A 14,304-nucleotide genomic window follows, 5' to 3' on the forward strand; every position below is an offset into this window, starting at 1 on the left:
AGATTATGTTTTCTTTCAGGGTTTATAGTGTTTCCTTGGAAGCTTTCAAACCTTCTTGGAAGTTTTAAAATTAGCCTTATCATTTTATATTGAAGGGTTAAGAGGGCTGTGAACCCAGCTGCAGATAGTTTTTCTCCGGAAAATAATGGAGTCACCCCCCCAAACTTAAAGTGGGGCGTGAGGAGATTAGTAGTGATGCATTTTTTTGCCTTCCAAGGAATGGGAGTCTTCCATCTCACTGCCTTGCTGGCTGTTCCTTAACTTCTCACCTTGCACATTTATCACTGTGTTTATTCTGGTATCAAGCAAATGGCCAGTGCCAATTAAAATATTTGTTGCTAATAAAATAGAAAAATACAATGTTTTGAGAAATGGAGAGAACAGAAGGAAGTTTCAGAAATGTTTGTTGTGTTCCAGAGAGTTGTCTCTTAGCTTGACTGCTGGAGAGATGTGTGAATGTTATACCAGAGTTTATGTATTCTTTAAAAAAAAAAAAACTTTCATATGGATTTCCTGTGCTCTGGATTGCTTGTGCTCTGTGAAGTGACCAATTTCTTCCTTTTCTTTGTTTTTGAGCAGGTCTGCTTGACCTTAGTTTTTAGTGTTTTGTTTCAAAATAACTTTCATGGATTTTTCTTTGTTTATATACTTTGCAAACAAAAAAAAGAGATAATAACATTCAAAATAAACATCTTTATACCCCCGTGTCTTGCTTTTTAACATTTGTCTAGAATGACATAAAAGTATTTCGTGTTCTTTAAACATGACTTTGTGAATGTAGTTGATGTAGGTATCTTGTGCATGATCAAGGCTTTTAATAAATGCAGTTATCTGCTGCCTTTAATAATCGAAAGCATGGGATACAGCCATTAGTTTTGTGTGGGGCTGGTAAAGCCTAAAAACTGAGAAACTGCATTTTTGATGTTTAATACTTTGAGAGTATTTTAAATGGACTTAGAATGTGTATCTTGGTTTTAAGAGTGGGGTTTGAGGTGGCTTTAAGCTATTAAATACATACTTTCTGAGAGGAGATTGAAAGGTATGCTATGTTAACGTACTGTAAAATATGTACAATCTTTGGATGAGAAGGCCCTTGTAAAGGAGTTTGTTCCCTTGTTATTGCAGGCAATCAGGTTTTATGCAATTCCTTTCATTGTGTCATCAGCCTCTGATTTAAAACTAGGAAGGTTTCTTGCCTCTGCATTTATTGTTGAAAGGCTGTTGCAGAATCTTGCTTTTTCAGATGGTTTAGAAATCATCTTTTAACCTGCATCTTAAGTGTGTTCACAGTCAATTCACAGTTATTTTGTTCCTGCTGCAATGTTGGCTTTTAATTTAAATATATCTTCTTTCTCCTTGCTACTTAGCTGCCTACAGCAACTGTGGGAAACAATTATACTTCATTTTTGTCACCATTTTGATAGGCTAAAGAAGGCAAAACCTCGTATGTTTTCTTAGCTCTCTTCCCTTGATCAGTACAGTATTCCTTCTGTGTTCCTAATCCAACTTGGATGTCTTCCCCTGCTCCTCACTTACGATAATAAGAATTCTTTGTAGTGTTCAAAGTAAGACCTCACTGGAGTCTTCAGCAACTGGTAATAATGTTCTCTGGGCTGATGATAACTTTTTTGATATGCTCTAAGATTATACTGATATTCATCACCCCCATATCTTGTTAGAGGTATTGCCCAACAGGCTCAAGATCAGTTACGAGATGCTTCTGAAGGTCTTCATCATCTCAAAATGATACCTGCATATTAAATGACCATTCTCTAGGAATTCAGGCTACCAGTAAACTTTAAAACTCTGTGAATCTGGTGGAGAATGCACCTGAACTGTAAGAAAGATGTATTTTTTTTCTAATTATTGCTTTAATTTAGAAAATAATTGTTTAATGAGGAAGTACCATGTTTTTATTAAAAGTTATACAATGAACCCAGGTTAAGTGAACTGATTCATATCACCATCTCACTTTCTCAGTTGGAGACATGAGAAAAGCATGGAATTTTCTATCACTCCCACAGTTGTTGATAAAAGTTAAATGAGAGACATAAAAGTATTTAAAAAGTTTTGCATCAAACTTAAAAGTTGGGGTCAGGTAAACACCCTCTCATGAGTTTCAGTAAAGAATTTTAGGGGTGATCTTACAATTGGCATAAACTTTCTTGGAAATTGAATACCTACCTTTGGGAACGTAAAGGTTAATCAGTGGTAGAAGATAAGCAAGCAGGAAGCCCAAGAATGCATATTCAAGGGAAACACATCTGACTAAAATTTATATTCAGTTATTTGTAGTTAGAACTATACAGGTTGGAAGGGATCACTGAAGACAACGGTCATTTTACCCTCAGCTGGGAAAGAGGGGTAAAAAAAAAAGTCAGGTAGCCTTCTCTGCCCTGCCTGAACCCCCAGCCATTCCTGTTTGAATTGAATCCTTCATGGATTATTCTGCAAGCCCATTGTTTAAGTCTGAAATTGGCCTATGACACTCCAGTTCAGCCTTGCAAGTACCTTTGTATAGGAAATGGTAAAAGTAACAATCAGTATATCTTTTTAAAGAATTAGCTTGTAATAATCTTGAAAGGGGAAAGAAAAGCAGAAACTGAGATCTGTCTTTGCCCTCTGAATCAGGAGACCTTTTTAGATGTGATTCTCCTCTTTGTGTGTACATCTACACGTGGAGACAATCACAATCTTCTTCCAGATAGTAAAAAGAATAGAAGTCTAGGGAAAATCAAATGTTATCACGAGGAGCTCATAATTTGACAAGAAGTTATATCTCAGTTTTACTGAGAAATGTAATTTAAAGAATAATTTAAAGAATTTTTAGAGGAATTTAAAGAATAATTAGAACTTCTTACAAAGTGTGTGCAGTGACAGTCTTCAAAGAGGGTATTATTGGCTTCAGGAAAAGCTAAACCCAGACATTTCATTTCTTGTATTACCAGGACATTTTCTGAAAAGATTGTTTCTCTAGCGGTGTTTAAGCAAATTGGCTTCAGAGAAAGCTTAAAATGACAAAAATTAAAAAGGCAAAGGAAAGCTTCTTTGTGGTAAACAAAACGAGAGTTAATATATTTCTTAGTTGCTGTTCAATTCCCACCATCCCTGGGGCTATCTAATTCTTCCATCTGCAAACTGAGTATAATTTTTAACTCTTACCAGGCAGTAGCTAGCTCATTTCGCCTTCCTTGGGTTAGCATCAAAGGAGTGCCTCTTTGTGGGCTTGTAAGCTCCCTTTGGAAAAGCAGGCTGGATGAAGATGATTTAAGACTGAGAGGTCTGTAGAAACTCCCAGATGTTCTCCAGAGCAGGAAAACTGGGCAGATAAGACTTGAGTAAGGTTTTTTTATTTCCATAACATGACTTTACTGAAACACTCAAGAAAGACACATAGAATTATGCTTGGGGACTCATCTTTATTTAATTTATTTATGTTGGGTTTTGGTTTTATACAAGACTGAAAATCAGTTCTGAGACATGAGCTGGAGAAGAGCTAAAAGTAAACAAGTTGATGTGCTCTATTTTTAGCTTTGAATCAAGGTCTTGAGTGCATGATAGGCCTACTGGTTGAATAGCATTCAGATATACTATTTTCAGTAGAAGGAACTTTGCTTTGAGGTCAAATTGAATGGGCTAAGATCTAGATTTTGTCACTTAGCATAATCATTACATGAATCACTGAAGTGTTTCATGATTGAAAATCCACCTTCTCACTAGTGGAAGGTCACATGTAGTACCTGTGAGTGCTTTAATTTGATAAGATGCTTTGTATGTGTATTTTTTAATTGAATCTATGAAGATTAAAGCTGTGAGGAAAGCATGGGAATTAGTCCAATATGGAATATATGCTTAAAATAAACAATGCTGTTTTCCTGACATTATAGAGGAGTTTGAAATTGTATTTTGAGGACTCCTGACAACTTGTTTGTGTCTTAATCTGTGTTTGGTTGCTTTGCTAGATACCTTGTCTTATACGTAAAGGAAGTTGAATGTTAAGACAAGTCTGCTTTTCTTTGGTGGGGGGGAGGATTGTGCTTAAGGCATTTTTTTATTTCAGTTGAAACCACAAAACAAACAGGTTCCTAATACAATCATGGTGCAGGAGTACTGGAAAATGTAGAGATTTTATAAGGCAATTTAGACATTTTAATGATTGTTTCATTGATTTGTAATAGTCACAGTTTTTGTCACTAGGAAGGTGCTCTGACTATAACTTTGGCCTGAGAAGGAGGTGTTGGATTGAAAACAAAGCAACCTCACAACTGCTGGTTGAAAGACGCTGTGAGTGTGTGCGATCATGTGTCTTTTTTTTCCAGATTTTCACAATGGGATAGCTCTCCAGCTTTCTGCAACAGGCTCAGACTGTCTACTGATTAAGTAAGAGTGCGTTAATTGCTTACTCCTTAACAAAACTTCACCGTTGCCATCTCCAGGCCTTCAGGAAGAGATAACTGAGCTGTCTCCCTTGGAGTCATTCTGTTCCACTTCTGCCAGAAGATGGCTTTATTTGAAAATTTAGTATTTTGCAGGTCACAGTGTGTGGTAATCTGGGGGCGATAATTCAGATACTAATAATACTCATCAGAAGTTGTTATTTATTAAGCCAGCTGACATGAAGGAAGAACAGCCTGAGCTTGCCAAGTGATTCTAGCTCACTGCTGAGGAGCATGCTACTGGTTAGAGCATTTAATTAGCAACCCAGCATCAGGGCCCCCGGGGCACTAACAGGGCTCAGCCTCCCTTTGGTCCTGCCCTGGATCCTGCCTGGGGGCCCAGGAGCCTCTTTCAGCCCAGCCTGGGGCCACCCAATCCTTGTTGGAGCTGTGTTGTCAGTGTGCTTGTTCCAGTCCCAGCTGCTGTGGGGTTGACGTGGAGCCTGCCTTTGCCCGATGACTGCTGGGTTGACCGTGGGACCCGTTTCTCTCACCTGTTTCTCTCACCATCTGTGTGCAGACAGCAGGTAGCTGAGCAGTGCTGGCCCCAGGGTGAAGCTGCTTTCTGAGACACTTTTTGTCAGGTTCCTCTTGGTGGCCAAGCTGCAGCCACCTAGAGCAGCTTTATGTCCAAAATGGAGCCAAGGGACATTTTAAGTGACTGTCTGTGTTCTTCCTGGAGATACTGCTGCAAAGCTGCTGGGTTTTGCTGCCTTGGACTGGCAGAAGTGATGGGTTGTATGAAGCAAGACCAAAGCTCTGCCTGTGGTGTAAACTCCTGGTGGTGCCATGGGAGGGTGACTTGTGTTTTTGCTTTACTATCCCTGTGACACAGAGATGTGACTCAAGAAGCATGTTGTAAAGTGAAATTCAGTGCTTTTACACTTCCTTTAAAGTAAACAATTTTTGTCCTTTTATCCTCATGGGTAACGCTAAAGATAAGAGCTCCCACTGATTTCAGTGAACGGGATCAGGCACCTGGCTGATATTCTATATTGCTAACTTCAAATAATGTTTTATACTTAGGTAAAATAAATCCTAGAAGACAAAACTCATTTTAGAGAAAACTTTACTAAAAATAAATTTGCGTATCGCTTGCTTCAGTTAGTAATGACTGACTTGTTAAAGAAATGTGGTAATTTGATTCACTTACCACTCAGGTGCTTATTGTATTAGGTAACAGGCTAAGAGGGATCTTTCATTCAGAGTGCAGGTCTCTTAGTGCTTCTGTATTTATTCTGTTTAGTTTTGTGGGAATTGCTAGGATTATAAAAATGTAATATTTGGTTTAAACATTTTAATGATGTGTAAAACTATGCTGTACCGCTTTCTTGGTTAAGGTGGTGCAGTGGGAAAACAGGCATTAAAAGCAGGGATCAGCAGTGTATTAGAAGTACATCTGGCTTTTATTAGGTGTAAACTTCAGGGCAGGTGCATTTGGGTGAAATATTTTTTGTAGTGTAAAAAAGCGAGAATTTTTTTGTTCTCATTGAAATAGCTTGCAAATTATGTTGCTTTATATGGTATGCTCTTTTGAGTTTGCTTTAAATCACATACATACAGGCATGTAGCATGCATGATTTTATAGATTGAACAAATTGGGTAAATAATACAAAGAGCAAAGCTGTATTTTTTTTTCTTTTGTAGGGTTGTGTGAAACAGAATAATTAACCTGAGAAGAAATGTTAAAAAATCTATTGTATATCTGAGCTGTTAGTTTCCTATGGTGTTTAGCATTGTAATTCATTTAGAGGTTTTTTTTTTTTTAACCTGTTAGCCCTAAAATAAAATACTTTCCCCTTGTTGTTTTGCTGTTATTTCTAAAAGTAGCCTTAATGACGCCTATGAAATAGTATGGGGATTTTTTATTTCATACTGTTCTGCATTGACAGCAAAAGACAAAGAACCCATTGAATGCATTGTTTCTATTCATAGTGACATAATTGGTCATGCAAACCTTCCTGAAGTAATTAAATATTTCTTTGATTTGGATACTTGCTGTTATATAATACATGGAAGTATTGCACAGTAGTACATCTGAAGAAAAAACTACTTGAAAAGGATGTTTTAAGATACAGCAGATATACCTGTATTCTTTTTTAATTTTATTTTTGCTGGGGAGCCTAAGTATACCCAATTCCTGTTGTGTACAGAGCCAGGGTACACTGTGACATGGAGATGTTGTCAAACCAACTGTGTTCTTATAACAGTGTCCACCCTATTTGCTTCTCGTGTTGACTGCAAATAAAAAACTTTAAATCAGTGGCTCTGCTTGGTATAGAGACTCTTTCTCCCCAAATTACACAAAAACATTTCTCCCTTGAAAATGAGAAAGGAGGTAAAAATGAAGAATGTAACGTTTTCTTTTTTTTGGGGGGGAGGGGTGTGGTGATGGCGGGGGGTGTGGTGTGTCATTCTGATGCAGCCGAATTTACAGCTACTTGAGTAGAATGGAAGAAATGGTTTTTATGTATTTTTCCTGGGTGTTGTAAAAATTCATCTGTGCTATTGCAAAATTTGTAAGAAAGAGCTCCTGAGAGAAAGAGTATACATGTATTTTTCTCATTCCGATTTGTTTGGGAGGATTTGAGGTTCATTTTGGCCATCTGCGGCATAAGGAAAGTGCACACTGCCTGTGTGGTGATGGGGCAGTGGAAGGCATGTGGAGTTTCTTCTTACTAGCTTTGTCACAGATATGGTGGCAAAAAAGAGCCTTTCTTTTTAATATAATACTTGCTCTCCTTCTTTGGTTTGTTGGTTTGGGTTTTTTTTTGTTATTTCTTGTGTGTGACTGAAGATGATCAATGCTGTCCCTTTGGCAGGTGGATGGATCTGTGAGAGGAAGCTCTTCTACAGTCTCCTTGATGGGCTGATCCTGTCTTACCCTTCCTGTACCATTTCTCTTTTTTAAGAAACCCAGGCTTCCTGCAAGGAAATTTTCCTTAAAAGCACCACTTAATTCTAATTGTCCAGGCAATCCGTCGTTTTCACATACTTAAAATTGATTGTGCATTTTTGGGTGCTTGAGTATAAAAGAAAACAGTTTGGTCTTTTTTATTCATGAAAAATAGTCTCTGTCTCTGCTGACAGTACTATATTTTCATTGCTGTGTTAACTGCTTTTGAGACAGAAAAGTTGGAGTAATCACTGCTACTTAGTCCAGTTGTTTTTTTGGTTTGGGTTTTTTTTTTTTTCCTGGAGGAATATTCTATGTGCCAGGAATTCAGAGGCCATTTTAAGCCGTGTTTGACTTTCCAGTGCTCCCAGTACGTCTTCCTCTGTCCTTGGTAGCTCTCTTTGTTAAGAGTCTACTGACCTACTGACTCACATTGTTCTTTTATATAAGGGGAGGTTCTTCATGTATCCTGTCCTGATGTATGTATAAAAATGCAGAATTTGTTATTACTGCGGTAAATCCTGTATGATTGATTCAATGATGCTGAACTATCTTACCTCTATCACCTTATTTTATTACTTTTTGGTACTGGGGATGCAAAACTGGATGTGGAATTCCAGATGTGTATTCCTGGAGTGCTGGCTAAAGGCAAATAATCACTTATTACCAGGAGCTTAGCCTGTAGATATACCCCAGGATATTCTTGGCCTTCCTTGTTTTCAGGGGTAACTGCTGTTTCATGTTTAACCCCCTGTCTGCCCAGACCCCCAGATCCATTTCAGACAGCTGTGCCCTGTGTAGTCAGTGCCCAGCCTGTCCAAGGGATTAGCCCATCTTGGGTACAGGACTTCATGTTTCTCCTTGTTGAATTCCATGAAATACGTGGGTGGGGTGGCAGAAGGGGTTTGGAGGTGTGTTTCTTAAGCTTGTGGAGTGAGCATGCTGTGCAGTGTAGATTTTTATTCCAGTGGTTCAGGAACTTTTGGAGTTCTTCCTAAGTCATACCTGATTTTAAAATATTGTTATAAATCAGAATAGAATATACAAATAGTTTTAAATGTATTTTCAAATCTTGGCATACTTTGTTAGTAAAACAGAGGAAGAGATGAAGATGCAATTTTGTGCGTGCTTAGCTCTTTATGTGTTACTCCTTCACAAGTGCTTATTTTTCTTAGCTCGTTAGTGGTTGGAGTGATGTCCACAATGCTGCATTTCTAGCAAAGCAGAAGTGTCTTGGTAGTGAAATGTTACTTGCGTGCATATAATCTCTTACAAGTGGAATTGTACCATTCCAGCCACTAACACTAATCATAAATACTGTTTTAATATTTTTGGCTCTGTACCTTTCTTACATTTTACGTCAATTATTTTTCTAGGTATTGCCAGGTGTCTGAAGTGGTTGACCAAGCCCTGAAGACTTGGAACAGTGGTGAGTAAATGATATTCAGATTATATTATCTGCTGTTTTCATATGGTGTCTGACTCTGAAGTTTGACTGCTGTTTGTGGGATGGAAGGTGTGCAGTAGGCTATGCCTTTTGAATATTTACTTCTGAGCACCAAGTTCCTGTTCAGAGCATTCATCTGACTTTTTTTTAAGCAGAGATTTTAAGGCAGAGGAGATAGTCTAAGTGACTGCTTTTGATAAGTGAAACCTCCTCCCCATCACCACCTTGACTTAGAAAATACTGAACCTAAAGTATTTCAAGTAGAATAGTTCCATCTATACTTGTTGAAACAGTAACATACACTGTAACACATTGTATTAAATTAATGGTGCCTGAATCCAGACTTCTCAGAATCATGCCAGTGTCTACATTAAGCAATTATAAAATCAGATATCATTCTAGAATACATGGAAACCTAAGGTAAGTTAATAAATTACTGCAAGCTGAATTTTTTCTTTCTTTGAACACCCAAGCTTATGTCTGTGATTCTTAACTCCACCTCTGCAAACTGTGCTGCCCTGTATAAAGATAGATCATTCTGTTGATCCCCTACACCCTGCTTATTGGTGATTCCTTGCATCCTATGTGCCAATTATGTACCTGTTGCAACTAGAGAAGAGTGCAGGAAGGATTTAAGGAAGAACTTTAAAAATTTCAAATACTTTTTAAAATGAGTTTTGTTTAGTAATACGCTCATAAATATATTATTTGCACTTCACTTCCCTGTCTGTAGGTGTAGGCTGGCAAAGACAGACTTACAAATGCAGAGATAAACTCACCAACTGTTGATTGTACCTAGTTATAGTAGTGGTATTAATAATAATAATAATAAAACTTTCAAAAAGCAACTTCTTTTTCTTGCCAAGAGATTGTTACTTGGAATAATGTAATATTTCTATTTCTCTGGTTTCCATAGCAGAGCCAGTTTATGCAAAATATTTTGTATTTATGGGATCTTGTTTGATTTCAGTGCTGTTGGCAGCAAATATAAGTGTTTAACACCCATGCGTTTGGTTGTGCGTATGTTGACTTTCATGACCAAGAACCAAATACAATACAGTGAGAAAGTCTTGCCTTGTTTTTGTCTTCTTTTTTACTTTAATGACCTCTGAAAGTTATGTTTATGCAGTTCTTAATTTCTAGAAATACTGTTTAGTTAAAACTTTGAAGTGATTTATCAGTTTAGAACATCTACCTTCATGTAGTTCTAGATTTACTATTTTCTTTCTATTTCTGCTTGTATTTTACCAGGAAAAGCAAGTAAATGAGTTTTAAGTGAATTTGTCAGTTATTTTTGGATAGTTTCTTTTTACCTACTATTTATCTACCCCCCCATGCCCCCATCCTCCACCCCCTGACAATTCTCAGGACTAAACTGCTGAGTTCATGGTGTCATCAGTGCACAGGTGGAATGAATTGATAGTTCCTGTGCACTTTCCATCCATCTTATTCCTCCTCCTTGGTAAGAATGAAACTTTCTCTTTCCTACTTCTGTGTTTGCCAAGGCATTCAAGAGTCCTCAAAAATAAGTGGTATGTTTTCTGGTATTTATATTAGTTCATTTAGTGTTCTAGGATAAATGTTACAGGTCCTTGCCCACTTTGAATGTGTGCAGTTATGTAAGATATTTTTGGTCACAGTGGATATCAGAAAGACCTAAACAACATTTAGGTTCCCATAGAAAAATCCGTATTCTTGCCCTCACCCTGAAGTGTAGACTTAATAGAAGCCACAATGAATTTCAGGATCATGAAGATCTTTGCAAGCAGGAATCCAAACAACATCAAACCTCATCAGCCAGTCTTGCCTTGCTGAGATACCTACATGTATATGGATTTATTTGGGTGGATTAATTTACCTGTGTTCCAGTGTGACACATTTATTCATGCTCTGTGCAAGTTACCTGTTCCACAACACACAAATGTGCCACTATGTTGAAACAGGTGTGTTAACCCAACAGGTACCACTCCACTGCATGTATTATGTGACCTCACAAAAAGCTGAAACTCTTGTGAAGTTTCTTTACCAGTGTACAACGGACAGTTCTGATCAGTGCGGCTTCACATGTAGGATATGATAGTACCATATGTCTGTTCAGAAGTCACTTGTCCCAAATGTTCTAAAAATAAAAACTATCCTTCTGTCAAGCTAAACATACCTATCACCTAAGGGAAATTTAAAGAAAATATACTCAGTGTTTTTAAAAGTAACTAAAACTTGCTTATGACTGCTTATGCTGCTTGTTGGTGACTCAAGTGTGTTTAAAAGTAGTCTTATAAACAATAATTCATGTGAAGCAACTTCTGGATTTTTACTGACATTTAATTGCATGACTTCAAACTGAAATAATTTCCTTCTTTACAGAGCATTGATACTTGTTATTTTATGATTAATATGGTAGCTGTTCTGGTGGGATGCTCTGAAACAAGGCCCTGATTCACCAGAGAATCAGAAGATATGCATAAGGGCTATCGAAATACAATTAAAACGCTGTTTGTTTAGAAACTAAGGAGGTGTTTAAGAGTTTTGTTGAACCGGGAAAAAGCTGAAGAACCAGCTTTTGCTAAGCTGGAACCTTACTCATATTATAGATTATAGTGAGATACCATATCAAACTTGCACAGTATTTACTAGGGCTGACAGCTAGGGCTGAGAACTGTGTACTGCATGGTACTCTGTCTGGTGTTGGTACGTTGTAGACAGTTTGTATTGCTTTACCTAACAACGAATACAGGGATTCTTTCAAGTTTGATGCTCTCTTAGAAGCTGCTAGTTAAGAATTAAAGAGACTACTTATTAATTTAAAATTGCTTCTTGGGTAGCGTTCAGGTAAGGTGAGCTATTTTATAGTAATGTGCCTCAGACCATTTAAGAGGGGAGCTCTATAAAGCTTAGCAACATAACAGAAACACTAGCACATAAGAACTTGAAGCTAACTTAAACAATGGCTTGAGCAACTGTCAGCAGCAGTAGGTGAGACACCAGTGTAGAGGGTTAAGTGTAGTGGTGATGGTAAAATTGCACAGTTAATAAGATTAGCTCTGTGCAGATCTAATATGCTGAAAGAAAACTGAAATTATAACTTTCCCTTCATAATGAAATATGCAAATAATATAGTTTTTCTCCAGATGTACTAATGAGCACAGCAAAGGCCTAGTTGTCTGAGTTTTCTTCATAGGCATTACATAGGTTGTCTTGAGGAAACATTTGAAAATAGGTAATCACTTAATTCCATAAAAATCTTCACTTCAGTTGCAATAAAATAATTAATAAAATTGTAGCTGGAAGCAAGAAATAAACAACTGAGATAAAGATTTAAAGGATAAAATTACCTTCCGATAAGTTCTTAATAAAATCTTTTGTGTTTTGCATACTCATTCTTCTTTTTCCTTTAAAAAAGCATTCACATACTCCCTGACTTGTATGTATACTCATTTTGTTTCAATATAAGTAGGATACAGGCATTTTACAATGCCTTTTCTAAGAAACATGAAAGATAGACTCTGAAATTGTATTAGGCAGCAAAGCACCAGTTATTATATGTAAAATTAAAATACTGTTAATCAAGAGTTGACTGCTTAGTGCAGTGGTTGCTAAGCTTCTTCTAGGACCAACACATGACACTGACAGTGATCCACGCCCCAGTGAGATAACTCAGCAATGATCAGATACTGTGCTAGATGTTGCTGTTGGGCACCTCTGGAAGCAGTTGTTAATGTGGTTGGGGAATGTTAGCCTGAGGACTGATGGTTGACAGTGAAACTAGTCCCTGAAGATTCGGAGGTTTGATCCCCTCTTAATAGCTGATGTTTCACCAGTCACTTGCCAGTATTTTTTCCACAGGTTGATACATGTGCAGTTCTTGGACCATGGGCTTTAGGCATCCCAGCTACTCTGGAACCTTCAAGCTGATGTGACAAATATTCTTCTGTGTTACATGAAAATAAACGTTCTGACCAGCCAGTCCAGTTCCTCTTCACATAATACTACTTACGTAGCTTTCCGGCATAGGGTTCCAGTTGGCACTGGAGGATGAGGGTTGTGCTTCTGGCCTTGGGAACAGCTGGGAGACACCAAGTTGAAGGAAAGCAAGCAGAGTATCTTTCTGAAGGTCTTTGGTCATGTTGTGATAACCCATAGATAAAGGAAAGCTATGGTTCGCCCAAGATTCTAGCTGTCATCTTATCTATGGCTGAACTTTGCCTCATGACAGTGCTTTGTGACCTTCAGGAATTATGCTCCAGGTTTCTGATGAAGCCCTGCCATATCTTAAGCCCAAAATATAAAAATTGGTAATAGTTTTGAGGTACTGTGTGTTAATCACATGTAGTTCACAGCAGAATACAGATGGGGACAGAGAGTTGATTTGGGGGATTTCTATTTGGTTTGGGATATATGTTTTTTTTATATCAGTACAATTTTGTACTATGTACATAACAGCACAGAGACAGGGCAGGTTTTTTTACTTCTGGAAGCCAAAAAAAATAGAGCTGCAGCCAGTGTTGCTGATTTTACTTGTTTTTGTTAACAGTGGGAGTAAATAGGAAGTTATACATATGTACTGTTTTTCCTCTATGATCAATCTCTTTTCTGTGTCTGTGCTTTGCCTTTTTTTTTCTTTTTCATATAATTTATCTTTATTTACTCCTTCTTTGGAGAACTTTAAGGTGGTTTTAAAGCACTAATCCAAAATTGCACCCCAGTTCAATTTAATAGAAACAAAAATAGCAGTGGACATCTGTTCACTTTCTTTCCTTTTGTCTATCCTCAGAGGGGAGGGAGGATGTACCAAGTCAGGAAAATATTAAGCTTTGGAGTTCTTTCCTTGGGAAGGCACTGGAAACTTTCAGATGTTGCAAACCACATAGAGCTGATAATTTGCTTATGGAGCAACAAATACAATGGCTAATTTTAATTTTGTTATTTCTGGAACCTAGTGCAGTTCTGATATGGACATGCCATGCCACAAGCAGTGAATAAATAGCAATTGTAGCCACAGGAAGAAGTGTGGCGTAGCGGATAGAGTTGCCCGTCCTGACTCTTGTATTTGATTTCCGCCTCTGTTATTAACCTGATAAGTGATGCTAGGAAAGTTAATTGATTTTTTTACTCTTTTTCTCTGTTTAGATTGCAAGGCCTTTTGTCCAGATATTGCACAGTGAGATGAACTGAGGCGCTTTTATGCCTGTGGAGTCCTTCAGTTGCTATAACATTACTATTTTTACTTGCAGAGTTGCTCTCATGCTGTGACATTAACTCTCAGGGACCCACTGCGTGATGTGGAATCCTGAAGACGCTTGAATATTCATTCTGTGAGAAGGTGGCTAGTAAGACTATTCAGAGTATGGTTTAATGTTGCATCTGGTCTTGCACAGCTGCAGGCTGATGCCAAAAGGGGCAGTACCACTTCAGCCTGTTTTTCCCCTCTCTCACATCAGCTCCCAGCCCCAAGGTGAGTTCAAGGTAAGCAACTGATTCCATAAAAAACCCCAAACTGCCTGGGAAGGAAAACTACATCAGATAAC

At 37.8% G+C, this 14,304-nt stretch overlaps 1 protein-coding gene across 4 annotated transcripts in view; it reads left to right on the forward strand.

Annotated features, from left to right (window-relative positions):
• LHFPL2 (LHFPL tetraspan subfamily member 2) overlaps positions 1–14,304 on the forward strand; it is a 129,288-nt gene that overhangs the window by 55,607 nt on the left and 59,377 nt on the right. For 2 of the 4 annotated variants that reach the window (XM_074813444.1, XM_074813445.1), the window contains exons 2-3: positions 8,709–8,761; positions 14,011–14,231. The gene's annotated coding sequence lies outside the window, so the exon portion shown is untranslated. Of the gene's footprint in view, positions 1–8,708; positions 8,762–14,010; positions 14,243–14,304 lie in introns of all 4 variants that reach the window. The other 2 variants (XM_074813448.1, XM_074813447.1) reach the window with 2 other exon arrangements.

Source organism: Strix aluco, chromosome Z (genome assembly GCF_031877795.1).
Source record: "Strix aluco isolate bStrAlu1 chromosome Z, bStrAlu1.hap1, whole genome shotgun sequence".
NCBI lineage: Eukaryota > Metazoa > Chordata > Aves > Strigiformes > Strigidae > Strix > Strix aluco.